Consider the following 22,139-nt stretch of genomic DNA (forward strand, 5'->3'; position numbering starts at 1 on the left):
GATTTCCCATTTTCCTTAGTCCAGTGGTACAATACCAACAGATTTCCCATTTTACTTAGTCCAGTGGTACAATACTAACAGATTTCCCACATTACTTAGTCCAGTGGTACAATACTAACAGATTTCCCATTGCCTTTAGTCCAGTGGTACAATACTAACAGACTCCCATTTTACTTAGTCCAGTGGTACAATCTTAACAGATTTCCCACATTACTTAGTCCAGTGGTACAATACCAACACATTTCCCATTGTCTTTAATCCAGTGGTACAATACTAACAGATTTCCCATATTACTTAGTCCAGTGGTACAATACCAACAGATTTCCCACATTACTTAGTCCATTGGTACAATACTAACAGATTTCCCATTGTCTTTAGTCCAGTGGTACAATACCAACAGATTTCCCACATTACTTAGTCCAGTGGTACAATACTAACAGATTTCCCACATTACTTAGTCCAGTGGTACAATACTAACAGATTTCCCATTGTCTTTAGTCCAGTGGTACAATACCAACACATTTCCCACATTACTTAGTCCAGTGGTACAATACCAACAGATTTCCCACATTACTTAGTCCAGTGGTACAATACCAACAGATTTCCCACATTACTTAGTCCAGTGGTACAATACCAACAGATTTCCCATTGTCTTTAGTCCAATGGTACAATACCAACAGATTTCCCATTTTACTTAGTCCAGTGGTACAATACCAACAGATTTCCCATTTTACTTAGTCCAGTGGTACAATACTAACAGATTTCCCATTGTCTTTAGTCCAGTGGTACAATACCAACAGATTTCCCACATTACTTAGTCCAGTGGTACAATACCAACAGATTTCCCACATTACTTAGTCCAGTGGTACAATACCAACAGATTTCCCATTTTACTTAGTCCAGTGGTACAATACTAACAGATTTCCCATTGTCTTTAATCCAGTGGTACAATACCAACAGATTTCCCATATTACTTAGTCCAGTGGTACAATACCAACAGATTTCCCACATTACTTAGTCCAGTGGTACAATACTAACAGATTTCCCATTGTCTTTAGCCCAGTGGTACAATACCAACAGATTTCCCACATTACTTAGTCCAGTGGTACAATACCAACAGATTTCCCACATTACTTAGTCCAGTGGTACAATACTAACAGATTCTCATTTACTTAGTCCAGTGGTACAATCTTAACAGATTTCCCATAGTCCTTAGTCAAGTAGTACAATACTAACAGATTTCCCATTGTCTTTAGTCCAGTGGTACAATACCAACACATTTCCCACATTACTTAGTCCAGTGGTACAATACCAACAGATTTCCCACATTACTTAGTCCAGTGGTACAATACCAACAGATTTCCCACATTACTTAGTCCAGTGGTACAATACTAACAGATTTCCCATAGTCCTTAGTCCAGTGGTACAATACTAACAGATTTCCCATTGTCTTTAGTCCAGTGGTACAATACCAACAGATTTCCCACATTACTTAGTCCAGTGGTACAATGCCAACAGATTTCCCACATTACTTAGTCCAGTGGTACAATACCAACAGATTTCCCACATTACTTAGTCCAGTGGTACAATACTAACAGATTCTCATTTACTTAGTCCAGTGGTACAATCTTAACAGATTTCCCATAGTCCTTAGTCCAGTAGTACAATACCAACAGATTACCCATAGTCCTTAGTCAAGTAGTACAATACTAACAGATTCTCATTTACTTAGTCCAGTGCTACAATACCAACAGATTACCCATAGTCCTTAGTCCAGTAGTACAATACCAACAGATTACCCATAGTCCTTAGTCAAGTAGTACAATACTAACAGATTCTCATTTACTTAGTCCAGTGCTACAATACCAACAGATTACCCATAGTCCTTAGTCAAGTAGTACAATACTAACAGATTCTCATTTACTTAGTCCAGTGCTACAATACCAACAGATTACCCATAGTCCTTAGTCAAGTAGTACAATACCAACAGATTTCCCATAGTCCTTAGTCAAGTAGTACAATACCAACAGATTCTCATTTACTTAGTCCAGTGCTACAATACCAACAGATTACCCATAGTCCTTAGTCCAGTAGTACAATACTAACAGATTCTCATTTACTTAGTCCAGTGGTACAATACCAACAGATTACCCATAGTCCTTAGTCAAGTAGTACAATACCAACAGATTTCCCATAGTCCTTAGTCAAGTAGTACAATACCAACAGATTCTCATTTACTTAGTCCAGTGCTACAATACCAACAGATTACCCATAGTCCTTAGTCAAGTAGTACAATACTAACAGATTACCCATAGTCCTTAGTCAAGTAGTACAATACTAACAGATTCTCATTTACTTAGTCCAGTGCTACAATACCAACAGATTACCCATAGTCCTTAGTCCAGTAGTACAATACCAACAGATTACCCATAGTCCTTAGTCAAGTAGTACAATACTAACAGATTCTCATTTACTTAGTCCAGTGCTACAATACCAACAGATTACCCATAGTCCTTAGTCAAGTAGTACAATACTAACAGATTCTCATTTACTTAGTCCAGTGCTACAATACCAACAGATTACCCATAGTCCTTAGTCAAGTAGTACAATACCAACAGATTTCCCATAGTCCTTAGTCAAGTAGTACAATACCAACAGATTCTCATTTACTTAGTCCAGTGCTACAATACCAACAGATTACCCATAGTCCTTAGTCCAGTAGTACAATACTAACAGATTCTCACTATTCTTGATACTTGAAACTGTCCTCCATTATCAAGCAATCCTGCAACTGTCACCAGGAAGTAATGAGCTTATTGGCAGGTGTTCCATGTATATCCAACATGTTACGGCTGCTGCGTGATTGCATCAATGCAGATGTGGCGTAAACAACTATTGTGTTAGGATAATTTTCAGTTTTTGTTTTCAGGTTGGCACCAGCACCTAAATGCAAAATTCGGGGAGCAACAGCTGGGACTATACCGACTTATACCGACATATTATCCCAACCTGAAAACAAAAACTCAAATTTATTATAATGCAATAGTTGTTTACCCCACACCTGCATTGATGCTATCAAGCAGCAGCCGTAACATGTTGGATATACATGGTTTTTGAGTTACGCTCTGGAAACAAAGCCCATCCCTCCATATTCAGACTAAGTCCAAAAACGTTTCCATGAAAACGGAGAAAATAATGAATCACAAAAACCTATAAATAGCAAAAGGCACCATGTTGGGGTCTGCCATACCTATTTACCAAGTTACCAACAAAACACACCTCTCACTTTGAGACTTAAGTCCAAATGTTTCCAAGGAAACCAAGAAAAAAGTAAATCACAAAAAACAGTAAATAACGGTTTTTGAGGTATGCTCCGGAAATAAAATGATTATGGAGGGATGAACAGACAGACAAGGCGTCGACTATATCCCCCCCCATTACATGCCGGGGGATTACAAAACCTTTAAATTGTTTTGATACATACTTTTCCATACTTGTTGACAAAACCTACACCTTTACGGACTCACTTTTTGACATGAGTATGTTTAGCAAAAACCTCTAGATAGGAAAATAGGTGGAGACCGGAGTCGGCGAGAAGAGGCTGTGATGCTAGCATGAGGTGACTAGTTTCATCCAGATTGGACTCATCGGACAGAGAAGCTAGCTGTGACTGGGTGTATATATACTCTAGAAGAGCCGGAGGTGGGGCCAATGGTCCGAGGTGGGGCCGGTGGTGCGGCCAGTGAACAATACACACGCCGCCTGCTGCTGGTGGGGTGCTGGTGGTGGTCAGTGTGGTGGGACAGGTGGTGTGGCCGGTGTAGGTCAGTGCCAGCTTGTCAGTGGTTGCTGGTGGCTACCGATGGAGTACAGGTGAAGCCTAGAATTTGGTGTGTGTTGTTAGTAAGGCAGCTGATGTGTACTCAGTGGTAGCATTAAGCTGATCATCATAACTAACAATGAGCCGGTGTATGTAGAGAGTTAGTAAGGAATGAATGTTAAGTAAACATTCGGGATACGAGACCTGGTGAGTATGACTATGTTTGTATAGTGTATCGTGATATGTTCCACTGGACGGTGGGGCATTACTATGCCAACTGAATAAAGGATGTTTATGCAGTGTGTCGGAATGCCAGAAGGATAATACAAATTGTATATAAAACAATATAGAATTTGTATATACGTGTCCCTCACCGATTGGTGAAGGACCTGGGGCCCTGGCACTATATGATTTGAGTGAGGGGCCAAGCACAGTAACAACACATACATTGGTGAAGGTCTATATAATGTATTCAGGGTGGAATACTAGGTGTATCCAGATAAAATGAATTGGGATGCACAGTGTGTGAGTATCACAAAGAGAGAGTTACACAGTCACTGAGGGCACTGAGTTGTGCGCACCAACTCATGTTGAGCAATGTCAGGTTGGGTCACCAGGGTGGTGAGCGTCAGAAGCATCGCAGTAGAAACCAAAGCTTGACTCTGTGGCATGGGATTGACTACACACCTGTGCTCGTTGAGGATCTCGTCAAGGTTTTTCCTTATTGCCGGATTGGCATGGGGGTTCCCAGGGACTGTTTTGTATCCAATGGGGGACGGCGTCCGTTGGGATGGATGGGAGGACTTGCCAGGGCTCTGAGTGGCAATGTTGTGTGGAGGTGGGTTCCAAGCAACCAGTGGCGGGATGTTTTCCACTTCCGCTTTGATGTGTGGGTCCCTGGGTGGATTCTTCGCATCACTGTCAAGAGGGATAGTCTTTGTGGCGAAATCTCTAAGGCTATCTGCCACAAGGAAGTTATCTTCCAAGGTGGAGACAGGCTGTGTGTTGTAGCTCAGTCAGCGGTGAGAGGTTAGTTTAATGAACATATCTGGTTCATTGGTGGACTTGAGTGGAGATGTGTTTGGAGATATGCTGGAGATATGTTTCTGGCAGTTGTCCAGACGGTGGTACGACTTATGGCAAAGAGTGCATTGGCAGGCAGTGTCGCCATGGTTTTTCCTAGTATCTGGAACCCACCTCCACACAACATCGCCACTCAGAGCCCTGGCAAGTCTTCACATCCTTAGTAACTTTCCACGTACAGTCGGCTCATTGTTAATTACAATGATAGGCTTAATGCTACTACTGAGTACGCATCAGCTGCTACCAACAACACACACCAAATTCTAGGCTTCACCGGTACTCCACCGGCAGTCACTGGCAACCACTGACATCATCGGTGACATCACCGGCTGCCATCAGCACTAACACCACCAGCCACCGACCTACACCGGCCACAACTTCGGAACCACTGCACCGGCCGCCACCAGCACCCCACTGGCAGCAGGCGCTGTGTGTATTGTCCACTGGCCACACCATTGGCCCCACCTCCGGCTCTTCTAGAGGATATATACACCCAGTCACCGTTAGTTTCTCTGTCTGATGAGTCCAATCTGGACCAAACTAGTCATCTCCGTGCTAGCATCACAGCCTCTCCTCGCCAACTCCGGTCTCCACCTATTTTCCTGTTTCCTCACTCTACCGGATAGGCTCAGGATGTCCACAGACGTCACCCCCACAGCATCAACCATTAGCTTTGGTAGTGCTATTGAAGTGGAAACCCATACTGAACCCAGCTTCAAAAGATGAAAACTCACTTTCAACCTGGAGACCACCCCGGAAAATCGCCCACCGAGCCCAAAGCGGTACAACTACCGGCACACATCATGCCCATGTATCAGATGTTTCACAATGCCCATCTGAAAACGACTAGACTGGGAGTGCAATGCAGGTTTCTGGAAACCTGTGTGCAAGCCAATCTTATGTATACCTGAAGCCTACCGGGTCCTAATTCCTTCCGTCCAGGTCACAATCCCGGAGGCACTTGCCTGAGCCACAGCCTATGCATGCAGTCAAAAATTGTTCGCTAACCCTGATGAACATCCATCTACACCTGGACACTCTGCGCACCCTACCATTAAATTCACCGCAGAATTTTCACGCCAAAAGTTAGCATTTCTAGATACCTGGGTTTCAAATGAAAACAAACTCCAAACCCTAGAGTTTTCTCCCTACAGCAAACCCACAGACACACGCTCCTATTTGCTGTACACCTCATGTCACCCCAGACATGTTAAAACTAATGGCCCCTATACCCAATTCCTTCCCCTGAGGAGAATCTGCTCCACCGAGGCAGAATATGAGAAACAAAGCCTCAATCTCATTAGGTATTACCTAAAACGAGGGTACCCCAATGTGTCTTACAGCAAAACAAACAAAAGTCGGATTTGAAATGAAGGAGAGAACTTATCCACACTGGGACGAAAGCATCAGTCTCACACTCGAAACCAGAGCTAGTTTGCAACTACAATCCGATGAACCTAGAGCTCAAACGCATCATGCAGAAATGCTGGCATTTACTCATTTGCAGTTCAGAAATCTGCAGCGAAATCTTCCCTTCACCACTTATTACGGCCTTTCGCCATAATAAAACTCTTAAAGACATCTTAGTCAGCGCCGCAATTACCTACCCACTTCCTCCCCCCAGGTCGCGGGCAAATCAGTCAGATTTATTGACGACCCATGTAATGATCGATCATTCCTGCACAGTTTGCAGAAATATCAACTCCTCCCAGTACTTTAACAGAACCCTTACACATGCCGAAAATACACCACCGGTTCACACCACTGCCAAAGTTGCAATGTAGTGTATCTACTCACTTGCAACTCCTGCAACAAACAATATGTAGGTGAAACCAAAAGGGCGTTCAGAACCAGGCTGTCTGAACACTTTGCAGATATCACACACAAGAAAGACAAACCCGTTGCTCATCACTTCAATCTCCCAAATCACCACAAGATTGATCTACGATACACCATCACCACTCAGCTCAAAGCAGATCCTGAGCGGGAGACTACTGCTACATTCTGATGCTCCACAGAACTTAAGTGGATTTTTTAGCTCAACATGTTCAGGCTGCAAGGTCTCAACGATAAAATTGTTGGTTGAAATTCACCCCGTTTTTCATACCAAAAACCTCTACATAGTTTTGATATGTATTTTACCATACTTGTTAAGATTACACAATGCCATTTATTGACAAAAATACATGCATTTACAGCATTTACAATAAACATACCATACAAACCTTTTATCTATTCTTGAAATTCTTTACCAAATATTTGGATTTGCAATCTTGTCTATACATGAATATGACTGTTACTCTTATCAGTTTACTAATAGGAAATTTATTGGAAGTATTACTCCATAATATCATGTAAAGGATTTTATATGGAAGTTGACAAAAACTATGCATTTATGGTTTATATTAAACCATATTAAGTAAACCGAGGCATTTTGACTAGCCCCTTGGGGTGATTAGACCAAAGCTGGCACAATTTGACCAAAGATCTGGGGCATTTTGACCAAATTTACAGGGGCGTTTTGTCAACTGATGATCTACCACCAACATTGTTCTCCATAGAGCTGCAGGCTTTCTTGGTTCATTAGACATCCTGTGAAAAACTACTCATGTTTCTTTAATCACAGGCTGAAAGCACATCTTTCTCTTGCATCATATCCCTGTTGATTAATTTTTGCTATAATGTCTGTATTTTTGTTGTTGTTCTGCATATTTTGATTAAAAGGTTCTTCAGTGACATCAGCCTGGCATGTTTTCGCCACAAAAATACACTTGTCACGTGATTAGGAACTGTTATGAAGGTGTCAAATTTCATCTCAATATTCCACACACCATTAAAAACAATGTTTTTGATGATAAACAGTGAATGGAAAATAGCATGTGTACCTGACTAACAACACAAGCAGACTAGATACAGACAAAGACACGCCTACGAGGGCAGTAAATATATACACGTCATTGTATCCTCAAAATAGTTTCAATCAATACATTGAATGAAATAGTTTATCAGTGAATCTAGTTTCACATCTGGTTGATAGCCTCCAGGAAAACATCTTAATTGAGGAAACCAACACTTCAGTGTTACTTTTTTTGATGTAAGTTAAACTGGCTCTATGGAAATACAGCCTGTATAATGGGATTGTTCATCACTGGTGTGAATGAAGTGAGGTCAGATGAGATGGAATGGAGGTTCCGTGCGCGCGTGCGTGCGTGCATGTGCATGTGCATGGGTGAGTGATTGTGTTTGGGTGATTGTGTGTAGTGAGTAACAGTGTTTGTGTGTGTGTAGTGAGTGATTCTTTGAGTGAGTGACTGCATTTGTGTGAGTGTGTGAGTGTGTGCCTTTGTGTGTAGTTAGTGACTGTGTGACTGTGTTTAGTGACTGTTTGTGTGAGTGTGTGTAGTGAGTGACTGTGTAAGTGAGTGTAGTGAGTGACTGTTTGTGTTGGGTGTGTGTAGTGAGTGAATGACTGTGTTTGTAAGAGTGTACGCAGTGAGTGAGTGACTGTGTGGGTGTGTGTAGTGAGTGAGTGACTGTTTGTGTTGGGTGTGTGTAGTGAGTGAGTGACTGTGTTTGTGTGAGTGTACGTAGTGAGTGAGTGACTGTGTGGGTGTATGTAGTGAGTGAGTGACTGTGTGGGTGTGTGTAGTGAGTGACTGTGTGTGTAGTTAGTAAGTGACTGTGTTTGTGTGAGTGTGTGAGGTGAGTTACTGTTTGTATGAGTGAGTCTGTGTAGTGAGTAACTGTGTTTGTGAGAGTCAACTAAAGAATGACATCAGTGAGTAGAAATATGCTTACACTTGTCATCCAACAACTGACATCAATCAGCTGAAAAATATGCTTACACTCATCAACACCAAAGAATGAGATCAATCAGCTGAAACATGTGCTTACGCTGGCCAACCAAAGAATGAGCTGTAGTGAGTGCCCCCTGCAACTCTAAAAAATGATGAATGTGCAAATTTTGGTTTTGTTGCAACTATTATATTTTGTTTTTCTTGCTGCAAGACCAGCCAGGTATGCAAGTTGCAGGTGTGAAATTGAAATTTCACTACACAGGCTTGAATTCCAGGCCTTTCTACAAGCATGTTGTCCCCACTCGTAAAAAATTGTGAAAAGTGACAACAAAATAATTGTGATTTGTTAAACAACTGTTTTCTCTGACAAATTATCAGACTTGATCTGTCAGTCTGACAATGCAAAATTTGGTTATGTTGCAGTTGTTGTTAGATTTTGTGTTAGTGAGCAATTCATCAGTTTCCAATGAAAATAAACCGACTGTACAAGATCAGTTTGTCAGTTCCATACGGCCATAAGTTAAAACAACCCTTACAGCCTACACGACTTGGGGATACCCTCCACCACCAAGCTGGCAGAATGTGTCATAACAATACATTTCTCCAGAAGTGTTCAGTTCTTGCATAAGATCAAGAGGATGACAGTAGAGAAGAAAGTTGAGAGAGAGAGAGAGAGAGAGAGAGAGTGTGGGAGAGAGAGAGAGAGAAAGAGAAAGAGAGAGCTAGCCGATGACTAGCTAGCTAGCTCACTGTGCTACCTTAGCTATCCAAAGGTACTGACTAAGTCTTAAATCAATAGTCATTAACATTTTAAACTTTTAGTCAGTTGTCAGTATCTTTTGTTTTAATCTGTTAAAAACACATAACAAACAAGATCTGGTCATCAGGTTGCCTGATTCTGAGAGTGTGAGTTCAAATCCTAGATGAAAGTCAACCCAGAAAGTGCTAAAATCTGTGCTTTATTGAGAAAGTGTAATCCCAAATATAACAAAAGTTACAGTGGACAAAATGTGAAATTGAATCATGCGATCAAAAAATGTGAATTCAATTCTAGACATATACGTCATCAGTCTGTAGGGGAACATGGGGACAACTGGTTCTACTTTCCTCCCATTACTGAAGTTTGCGTTTTGCAAAACATTGAAAGGTTTTGTTGGTTATCACATCTAGTAATGTATGACTATTACAAGACAGGCCTATAACTCAATTACCATAAAACCTAGACTGTAACTTTTAATACAAAGCAGTTTTATTCAGAAATTTCATGTTAATCTTTATCATAAATATCTGACTCATCTTACATTCATCATAGCTATCTTAGTAGTTTTATGGTAAACAGCATACGCCATCTGGACCCACAGGTTCTGAAGACTAGTCACCATCTCCATCTCCAGGCACTTGATCAAAGACCCAGTTATTCAATTACAGAGCTGTTTCCACAGTCTTTGATACTCAGCAGAGATTTTCCCAGCTAATTTCAATATTGCATTAGAAAAATCAAATAACCACCATACACAGGCTTCCACATCAAATAAATGTAACCAAATAAGGAGAAAAAATTCATTAAAACCAAATTAACAGTTTGATCATTAAAACCAGCTCAACAGTTTGATGACATTTAGAATGTGATTGAAGTCTCTCATTATACTGTGTGAATATGTGGAGAAACTTACACAACACATGGTATACAGTTGCTCCTGACTATTCTCTCAAGATTTCTTTTAATCGAATCAATGGATTTTTATCAAAGTGAACAGAATAATGGACACAATAATGCCACATAGCACTTGTATGTTCGTCCAAGAGATTGGAATAGATGCTTCAAGCATTTATAGCTATCTGAAACAGGCTCCTAAGAAAATGTTCCTTGCTTTCTAACTCATCTTATAGCACAGAAATATCAAACTCTGAAGAATTATCCTGACCTTAAATTGGTACAAAGGTTGAATATAACTGTTGAACTTTACAGTTCTCTCACTCTCAACATGTTGTTACAAAAATGTGTAACATGTAGGTGAGCTAAAAAGGAACCAAAATTGTATTTTTCCAAGCATTTTATTTGTAACTTGTCCTGTACTACATAAAAAGAGAGACATTATGTTGAATGAGACAAATATATTCTCGCTGAATTGAACATATATATGTGTAATTACTAGGGCTGTAACAATCCATGGAACTATTGATGGATTGCCATTGTTGAATCTGAGAGAGCAATTACTTGATGGTTGGAGCAGTAAACTATTGATGGATTGCCATTGTTGAATCTGAGAGAGCAATTACTTGATGGTTGGAGCAGTAAACTATTGATGGATTGCCATTGTTGAATCTGAGAGAGCAATTACTTGATGGTTGGAGCAGTAAACTATTGATGGATTGCCATTGTTGAATCTGAGAGAGCAATTACTTGATGGTTGGAGCAGTAAACTATTGATGGATTGCCATTGTTGAATCTGAGAGAGCAATTACTTGATGGTTGGAGAAGTAAACTATTGATGCATCTATAGTATTGGTGAGTATCAATAGTTTCGTAACTGACTTCAATGATGAATTAAACTAAATGTGAAGTGCAAAATACACGATAGATGGGGGCAGACTTGCAGCTCCAATGAGTTTATGCTTTAACTGTTTACATAATCTAGATTTCAAGTTTCTTGTCAGTTTCTAAAGAGACTGACACAACTTCAACTTGTTCATATATCATATAAACTGTACATTCATTTGAAAAATGACAGTTCAAGGAAAAGAAAATATTGCAATAGTAATGCATAGTTGTTTGCAATGGATTATCACTGTCACAAAAGTTGATTCTCCCTCAGTAGTAACCCAAAGTAATAACGTCATTCAAATTTCATTGTGAACCAAAGAAAGCATACAGTCATGTTTGTTGGTGCCTAAACATGATTCAAACAAGACATGCTTATTCAGTGGTAATAGGGCTGTATTAGAAGTGTTTTAGACCTAAAGTATTGTTTCTATGCCTTTCTTCAATTGACAAAAGTTTCATCCAGTCAAAAAACATTTCAGAACATTAATAACTTTTGGGTCCAATACAATTTCAAAAGCACTTTCTTGTAAAATAATGTGATAGACATTTAAAAAAAATCAACAACTAACAGGGCCTAGTTAAACGTTATGTTTATTTGGTGATTCTGCGTGTATGAAATCAGATGAGAAATATTATAGGAATAATTTAAAATCGAATAAGTGTATAACTAGGAAAGAATCCTTTTTGAAACAGTGCATCTGTGGATCCAGCAGTAAATGGGTACCAGGTAGGCCATGATGATAACATAATTATTAACCTCCTAGTGCCTGGGTTCTGAGAAACTGTTCACTGATCCATTGACCAGGGTAAAAATGATGTGATAAAATTGCGTATCATCAAGCATGATGCTTTACATATTATGATAAGAAGGTTTGGGTGGTCCTGGCACAGTCAGACTGGTAACGACCATCATCACCTCAGATGCCTTTGCAGCCTGACAGAGATTGGGACTTCTCCAGTGTGCCTACTTAAATCAACTAGGAATATGTGTGTATCTTTACAATTATTATCAGTTTTACTACTATAGTCAACTAATTAAGTGCTGTAGGCTTCTTTACTGCAATGATATTATTGCACAATGACTTGGACAGCTGAAGACAAGTCTACTTCCTGCTCCATGTCAGACTCACTAAACTCATGTACACCACGAGCATTGTGTCTGTCAAACTCACTAAACCCATGTACACCACAAGCATTGTGTCTGTCAAACTCACTAAACCCATGTACACCATGAGCATTGTGTCTGTCAGAATCACTCATTAAACCCATGTACACCACGGAGCATTGTGTCTGTCAAACTCACTAAACTCATGTACACCACAAGCATTGTGTCTGTCAGACTCACTAAACCTATGTACACCACGAGCATTGTGTCTGTCAGACTCACTAAACCCATGTACACCACAAGCATTGTGTCTGTCAGACTCACTAAACCCATGTACACCACAAGCATTGTGTCTGTCAAACTCACTAAACCCATGTACACCATGAGCATTGTGTCTGTCAGAATCACTCATTAAACCCATGTACACCACGGAGCATTGTGTCTGTCAGACTCACTCATTAAACCCATGTACACCATGAGCATTGTGTCTGTCAGAATCACTCATTAAACCCATGTACACCACGGAGCATTGTGTCTGTCAAACTCACTAAACCCATGTACACCACAAGCATTGTGTCTGTCAGACTCACTAAACCCATGTACACCACAAGCATTGTGTCTGTCAGACTCACTAAACCTATGTACACCACGAGCATTGTGTCTGTCAAACTCACTAAACCCATGTACACCACAAGCATTGTGTCTGTCAGACTCACTAAACCCATGTACACCACAAGCATTGTGTCTGTCAGACTCACTAAACCTATGTACACCACAAGCATTGTGTCTGTCAAACTCACTAAACCCATGTACACCATGAGCATTGTGTCTGTCAGAATCACTCATTAAACCCATGTACACCACGGAGCATTGTGTCTGTCAAACTCACTAAACCCATGTACACCACAAGCATTGTGTCTGTCAGACTCACTAAACCCATGTACACCACAAGCATTGTGTCTGTCAGACTCACTAAACCTATGTACACCACAAGCATTGTGTCTGTCAAACTCACTAAACCCATGTACACCATGAGCATTGTGTCTGTCAGAATCACTCATTAAACCCATGTACACCACGGAGCATTGTGTCTGTCAAACTCACTAAACCCATGTACACCACAAGCATTGTGTCTGTCAGACTCACTAAACCCATGTACACCACAAGCATTGTGTCTGTCAGACTCACTAAACCCATGTACACCACAAGCATTGTGTCTGTCAAACTCACTAAACCCATGTACACCATGAGCATTGTGTCTGTCAGAATCACTCATTAAACCCATGTACACCACGGAGCATTGTGTCTGTCAAACTCACTAAACCCATGTACACCACAAGCATTGTGTCTGTCAGACTCACTAAACCCATGTACACCACAAGCATTGTGTCTGTCAGACTCACTAAACCTATGTACACCACAAGCATTGTGTCTGTCAAACTCACTAAACCCATGTACACCATGAGCATTGTGTCTGTCAGACTCACTCATTAAACCCATGTACACCACGGAGCATTGTGTCTGTCAAACTCACTAAACCCATGTACACCACAAGCATTGTGTCTGTCAGACTCACTAAACCCATGTACACCACAAGCATTGTGTCTGTCAAACTCACTAAACCCATGTACACCATGTGTATTGTGTCTGTCAGAATCACTCACTAAACCCATGTAAACCATTAGCATTGTGTCTGTCAAACTCACTCACTTAACCCATGTACACCACGAGCATTGTGTCTGTCAGAATCACTCACTTAACCCATGTACACCACAAGCATTGTGTCTGTCAAACTCACTAAACCCATGTAAACCATTAGCATTGTGTCTGTCAAACTCACTCACTTAACCCATGTACATCACGAGCATTGTGTCTGTCAGAATCACTCACTTAACCCATGTACACCACGAGCATTGTGTCTGTCAAACTCACTCACTTAACCCATGTAAACCATGAGCATTGGATACGTCAGACTCACTAGACCCAAATAAACCATGAGCATTGGGTTTGTCAGACTCACTAAAACCCATATAAACCAAGAATGTTGTGTCTGTCAGAATCACTAAAACCCATGTAAACTATGAGCATTGGATATGTCAGACTCACTAGACCCATATAAACCATGAGCATTGGGTTTGTCAGACTCATTAAAACCCATATAAACCATGAGCACTGAGTCTGTCAGACTCATTAAAACCCATGTAAACTATGAGCATTGGATATGTCAGACTCACTAGACACGTATAAACCATGAGCATTGGGTTTGTCAGACTCACTAGACCCATATAAACCATGAGCATTGGGTTTGTCAGACTCATTAAAACCCATATAAACCATGAGCACTGAGTCTGTCAGACTCACTAGACCCATATAAACCATGAGCATTGGGTCTGTCAGAATCACTAGACCCATATAAACCATGAGCATTGGGTCTGTCAGACTCACTAAAACCCATATAAACCATGAGCACTGAGTCTGTCAGACTCGCTAAACCCATATAAACCATGAGCATTGGGTTTGTCAGACTCACTAGACCCATATAAACCATGAGCATTGGGTCTGTCAGACTCACTAAAACCCATATAAACCATGAGCACTGAGTCTGTCAGACTCACTGGACACATATAAACCATGAGCATTGGGTTTGTCAGACTCACTAGACCCATATAAACCATGAGCATTGGGTCTGTCAGACTCACTAAACCCATATAAACCATGAGCATTGGGTCTGTCAGACTCATTAAAACCCATATAAACCATGAGCACTGAGTCTGTCAGACTTGCTAAACCCATATAAACCATGAGCACTGAGTCTGTCAGACTTGCTAAACCCATATAAACCATGAGCACTGAGTCTGTCAGACTTGCTAAACCCATATAAACCATGAGCATTGGGTCTGTCAGACTCATTAAAACCCATATAAACCATGAGCACTGAGTCTGTCAGACTTGCTAAACCCATATAAACCATGAGCACTGAGTCTGTCAGACTCGCTAAACCCATATAAACCACGAGGATTGTGTCTGTCAGACTCACTAGACCCATATAAACCATGAGCATTGGGTCTGTCAGACTCACTAAACCCATATAAACCATGAGCATTGGGTCTGTCAGACTCATTAAAACCCATATAAACCATGAGCACTGAGTCTGTCAGACTTGCTAAACCCATATAAACCATGAGCATTGGGTCTGTCAGACTCATTAAAACCCATATAAACCATGAGCACTGAGTCTGTCAGACTTGCTAAACCCATATAAACCATGAGCACTGAGTCTGTCAGACTTGCTAAACCCATATAAACCATGAGCATTGGGTCTGTCAGACTCATTAAAACCCATATAAACCATGAGCACTGAGTCTGTCAGACTTGCTAAACCCATATAAACCATGAGCACTGAGTCTGTCAGACTCGCTAAACCCATATAAACCACGAGGATTGTGTCTGTCAGACTCACTAGACCCATATAAACCATGAGCATTGGGTCTGTCAGACTCATTAAAACCCATATAAACCATGGGCACTGAGTCTGTCAGACTCACTAAACCCATATAAACCAAGAGTGTTGTGTAAATAATGGGACTTGACAACAGTATCTGTACAAACCCAGCAAGAACAATCCCTCTATACAAAAGCTACTTAAGCGTTTAAAGCACTCAAGATATTGATTTCATGATCCAACTCTGGCAGACATCAGACAATTAAGCTGAGGAAGTGATGACAGCACGGTATTCTGATAGTCAGTACTGAATCTGGTTTATATCAACTGTCATATATCAGTACTTCCCATCAAAGGTTTTGACTCATTGTAAATGTAGCCACTGTTCTACATTTCGCAAAATATTCCATACTGTTTAAAGTCACTGCTTACGCAAGAACTGATGAATTGTAAAACAAATCCAAAAGATTATTGTCATACGTTCAATAAATGATAACACGAGTCATCAGAAGATAACATATTCCCCCGGCCCCCACATATTTGAGAGGACAAATCATCTGACAGTTACTTAATGTTTTTTTAGACTAAGAGTGAATTGTTTCCATGGAAATCATGAAAAGTATAAATACCATATATCTGTAAACAGCAATAGGTACCACTTCAAGATCTGTCTCATATATCTGCCAAGATCTGTTCAAAGATATCAAATGGTTGTGTTCCGGAAACAAAGCCTATCCCTTCATTTTGAGACTAAGTCCGAATTGTTTCCATGGAAACCAGGAAAAATAAAAATGCCAAGACATTGTAAATAGAAAAAGGCACCACTTTGTGGTCTGCCTCAAATATCTGCCAAGTTTTGCTGTAAGATATTGAATAGTTTTCAAGTTGTGCTCTGGAAACAAAGCCCATCCCTCCATTTTGAGACTAAGCCAGAATCGTTTCCATGAAAACTGGGAAAATGATAAATCACAAAAATCTGTAAAAAGTTTTACCAAGTTTTGCAGATAAATAAAGAATGGATTTTGAGTTATGCTCTGGAAACGAAGCCCATCCCTCCATTTTGAGACTAAGTCCAAAACGTTTCCATTGAAACCGAAAAAATAATATATCACAAATACTTTTAAGTAAAAGGCACCACTTTAGGTTCTGACTCATGTATGGAACAAGTTTTGCAGAAACATATTGAACCGTTTTTGAGTTCTGCTCCGGAAACGAAGCTCATCCCTCCATTTTGAGACAAAGTCCAAAACGTTTCCATGGAAAATGAGAAAATAATAAATCACAAAAACCTGTAAATAGCAAAAGGCACCACTTTGGGGTCTGCCACACATATCTACCAACTTTGGCTGACAGATATTAATAAGTTTTTGAGATGTGCTCCAGAAATGAAACACACCTTCCACTTTTGAGACAAAGTCTGAAACGTTTCCATGGTAACCAAGAAAACAATAAATCACAAATACCTAAATAAATAACAAAAGGCACCACTTTAGGTTCTGACTGATACATCTACCAAGTTTTGCAGAAAAGTATTGAACGGTTTTGAGTTCTGCTCTGGAAACGAAGCACACCCCACTATTAGACTAACACCAAAATGTTCCATGGAAAAACAAAAAAATGCCCAAACTCTGGAAATAGCGAAAGGCACATCTATAGGTTGAGATTATTATATCTATCAAGTTTGGTCTAAAAATATTAAATGGTTACATGCCGGGGGGATAAAAAGTAAGTGAGTAAGTCAGTGAGTATGCATGGTTTTATGCCACTTTTAGTAACAATCAAGCAACATCACAAAGGGAGACACCAGAAATGGGCGTCACACAATGTACACATGTGGAGAATCAAACCTGGGTCTTTGGTGAAGCCAGCGAATGATTATATCACTACCCCACCCCACCACCCTGAGAATTAAAAAGAGTAAACAGCAGGAATATATACTGTCTCACACAGTATCCCAGCAACAGGCCTGATACATTGCATCAGTTTGTAGATAATTAAGTCTGAGACAGGCTATATCCACTACCATTGATTGATGTCCCATGTAGGCACACAGCCAAGATACCCAGAGGCTGACCTGCTGATTCCATCCTAGTAGCTGGCTCTCACCATGCACAGATGGTCAGGACCCATTCTGAACCAGACAACATAAATGGTGTACACCTCTTTCCAAGGCTTGAGACTTTGAGGGATAGCGTTTCTGACAGGTGGTTAATGTCTATGGCAATGATCTGGTAACTGATCATTCATAAGTCAGTGAGTGAGTGAGTGAGTTTAGTGTTACGCCGCACTCAGAAATATTACAGCTATATGGCGGCGGTCTGTAAATAATCGAGTCTGGACCAGACAATCCAGTGATCAACAACATGAGCATCGATCTGCATAATTGGGAACTGATGACATGTGTCAACCAAGTCAGTGAGTCTGACCACTCAATCCTTTTAGTCGCTTCTTATGACAGGCATAGTGGCCTTTTACGGCAGGCATGGGTTGCTGAAGGCCTATTCTACCCCAGAACCTTCACGGGTCGATCATTCATAAGGGGCACTGAGGTAGCCTGGTGATTTAAACCTTTCCTCATCACTCTGATTCCTCACATTCATGAGTCACAAAAAATAAAACAAAGCTCATATATATTCATAAATATGTCTGTCCAATAATTCTAAATTGTATTCCAATTGTTTTGGTTATCTTCCTACAACACAGACCAAGTGGTTGTTCCAGCATGGTTCAGAAAGAATACCATCATCTGGGATCCTGTCCTACAGACCACAAATCCCATTGCCCCATTAGAGAGAACGATGTAATTAATGGGCAACTACAATACTGTGACAGCAAGGTTAATGGGCAACTACAATACTGTGACAGCAAGGTTAATGGGCAACTACAATACTGTGACAGCAAGGTTAATGGGCAACTACAATACTGTGACAGCAAGGTTAGTGAAGGAGAACTGTTGCAGAGACACATCTCAACAGCGTAAGAAGATGGCATCACAGGGGAAACTTGAATAAGATCTCAAACAACTGGAATGATTACCCAATACTAATATGTCCACTGAGTACCCGGTCAAACTGGTTCCAAGTACCCAGTCTAACTAGGCCGCAATACCCAGTCAAACTAGTCCCTGGTACCCAGTGAAACTAGTCCCCAGTATCCAGTGTTACTAGTCCCCAATCTACCTAGTCTCCAGGATTCTCATATTGGCTTGCCCTGCATAACAGCAATATGACTGTAGTAGTCACGGGGACCTATTTTGTACTGGTCAGTTTTCAGGGCTTTTTCTTACCCAAGTCCCCAGTATCAAATCTGTACTCTAGCCAAGATCTCCATATCCTTGCTACCGATGTAACCTGCACCTTGGTGACTTATGTAGCCCTTGTTCCCAGTACATATACTATGCTGGCCTCCTGGATCAAGGAGAGAATAGGGCCAAGATGAGATGGGATGATATTGGCCAAGATGTGACAAAACCCGTGAAGATCAAGGCTAGAACTGGTCCCCAGTAATCTACACTTGTCGGTACAGGCAAACTGGGTGTCAGACTGACTGACTTGATTGATGCTCATGATGTCAATCTCTGGATTGTATATACAAACTCAGTTATTTACAGACAGCTTTCATATTGTTGAGTGTGGTGTTAAACAAGATGTGGCACAGGGATGTTGATAAAGCTGTCACAAGGTTCAGGGTGTTGTACCCAAATGTTGGGTGATATTGGTTTCAGGGGTTTGTACCCAAATGTTGGGTGATATTGGTTTCAGGGTTTTGTACCAAAATGTTGGGTGATATTGATTTCACGGCCTTGTACCAAACTGTAGGGTGATATGGTTTCAGGGTGTTGTACCAAACTGTAGGGTGATATGGTTTCAGGGTGTTGTACCAAACTGTAGGGTGATATGATTTCAGGGTATTGTATCAAAAGGTAGGGTGATATGGTTTCAGGGTTTTGTACCCAAATCTTGGATGATATTGGGTTAAAACTGATGCAACCAGAATTGGACAAAAACTGCCCTCAAACAACATTCCCCAAAGCCTTGTAATACTGTGTATCAGCCTAGAAAACATGCCCAAGAAAACCAATAACTATATATTTCCTGAAAATCAGGAAGCAAGGCTTGCCACGTGAGTCCTTGGTGACTTCTTGTCATACATACAGAGCAGCGTCATCAACAACACACCTCATCTTCACATAACAACATTCAGGACCTTTACAAAATCAATATCTTACTATTTCTGCAGTGTGGTATGGAAGCAGGACAATCAGTTTTTGCAGTCAACATCATGTGGGATTTTCAGAAAAACACACTTTGCAGTTTTCTTTACATTTTCTTGAAGTGCTTACTTCTGTCGTGTTTGGTGGTGATTGTTGATGAGATTTCATATATTTTCACTATTACAATTAATCTATGACAGATGCACAAATCTGTGTACATTCAAGTAACACAATATGTTTGCCTTACACAAAGAGACCCAATTTCCATGGTCAGCAGACATTGAAAATAGTGTCATCTACAACAGACAAATTGTTTCATTGATCTTTAATTTTAATTGCACAAAATGATCAAATCAAGCAAATCATCTGTTACTGGTGATCATGATTTCAAGTTCAAGAAACAGTCAAACAGTAACCACAAAGGTACAGAAAAGGTTGACACCATCAATTTGAGGTTAAATAACTTACCTAAAATAACCTCCAAAGTGTGTTAAAAAGATTCTCATAAATCACAAAATATACAAAAAAGATTTGCCCAGTGAAGTGAAAATGATTAAATATAGTAATCATTCACTATTTACATACCATGTTTGTATGACAGTTGGTGCAGATATATGCAGATGTTGATAACTGAGTGTAGAATCACATGCATCAACTTTGTAACAAAGAATGACCATCTGATTAATTAAGTCACCACCTACATGTATTTTGGGACCAGTTTTTGGGTACAGTTTACTGGGGACCAATCTCCACGTGGAGACCAGCAGAGTTTACAAGAGACCAATCTCCAAGATGTACCATTAGTGTGATGGTACAGTAGTTAGTATGATGCAACATTTAGTTAGTATGATGCGACATTTAGTTAGTATGATGTGACATTTAGTTAGTATGATGTAACATTTAGTTAGTACGATGTGACATTTAGTTAGTATGATGTAACATTTAGTTAGTACGATGTGACATTTAGTTAGTATGATGTGACATTTAGTTAGTGCAATGTAACATTTAGTTAGTATGATGTAACATTTAGTTAGTATGATGTGACATTTAGTTTGACGTAACATTTAGTTTGTACAGTGTGACATTCAGTTAGTATGGTGTGACATTCAGTTAGTACGATGTGACATTTTGTTAGCACGATGTGACATTTAGTTAGTACGATGTGACATTCAGCTAGTGTGACATTCAGTTAGTACAATGTGATATTCAGTTAGTACAATGTGACATTCAGTGAGTATGATGTAAGATGTACTTAGTAAAATGTCGCATTTACTTAGTTTGATGTAATATTTAGTTAGTATGATGTGACATTTAGTTAGTATGATAGTATGTCTGTCTGGGAAGAGTCTTACACAGCCACAGATACTGACACAATACCAATACACTACCTAGTAACTGAACTTAATGGTAGATCAGAGACACCAGGATCTAGTAACGTTAACAGAAGTCCACCCAACAGTAAGCAGTATGTCAGCATAAACAGACAAGAGATATGGTGCCTACCTTGACCAAAAGAGAAACTCCCTGTTAAGCTGCTGTACGCGGCAAGGAATTGTTAGCCATCAGAGACAGTGCCACAATCTCCAGATTAACGAAGACTCGTGGGAATGGCACAACGACATCCAGCTAATCTCACTACAAAATATCCGGTAATTAGGTGAAGCTGTGGCTAATTATAAATCTACTGCAGCATCCCTCCACACAGCTGAGGGACCGACTGGTTCAGACATATAAATTTACAATGACGATGACACCTAGTCTCTGTTCTACATCATGTCTGATGGTACACATTATCACGTGGTTACTAGTAGAAGACTGTCGATGAATTACCATACTGCTACAACGTACCTTGTTGGAGCTGGTAATCAGCTTTTGGGGGGTTTGATATTTAAGGCCATGTTAATTTTCTGTCAAGAGGATGCAGGTTGTGACAGGAAGTCAAACAGTCAAATCAACACTAATATCATTCTACACACCAGATGAAAGCTACAATAACAGATCTCCCGGTGACAAACCCTGCAATCAAAGCAAGAAAACATATACATATAACTATTCCAATGATATATAACAACCAAACACTTAACTTAAATACAGCATTGAGCACCTAGGCAAACAATATTTAATTACCTTAATA

The 22,139-nt window shown here is 40.3% G+C and overlaps 1 protein-coding gene across 2 annotated transcripts in view; it reads right to left on the reverse strand.

Annotated features, from left to right (window-relative positions):
- LOC137256014 (uncharacterized) overlaps positions 1-22,139 on the reverse strand; it is a 64,394-nt gene that overhangs the window by 34,990 nt on the left and 7,265 nt on the right. The window contains exon 1 of one of the 2 annotated variants that reach the window (XM_067793680.1): positions 21,509-21,811. The exons of the other annotated variant lie outside the window; for it this stretch is intronic. The gene's annotated coding sequence lies outside the window, so the exon portion shown is untranslated. Of the gene's footprint in view, positions 1-21,508; positions 21,812-22,139 lie in introns of those variants that run through there. 2 annotated transcript variants of the gene reach the window in all.

This window comes from Haliotis asinina, chromosome 1 (assembly GCF_037392515.1).
Source record: "Haliotis asinina isolate JCU_RB_2024 chromosome 1, JCU_Hal_asi_v2, whole genome shotgun sequence".
Lineage (NCBI taxonomy): Eukaryota > Metazoa > Mollusca > Gastropoda > Lepetellida > Haliotidae > Haliotis > Haliotis asinina.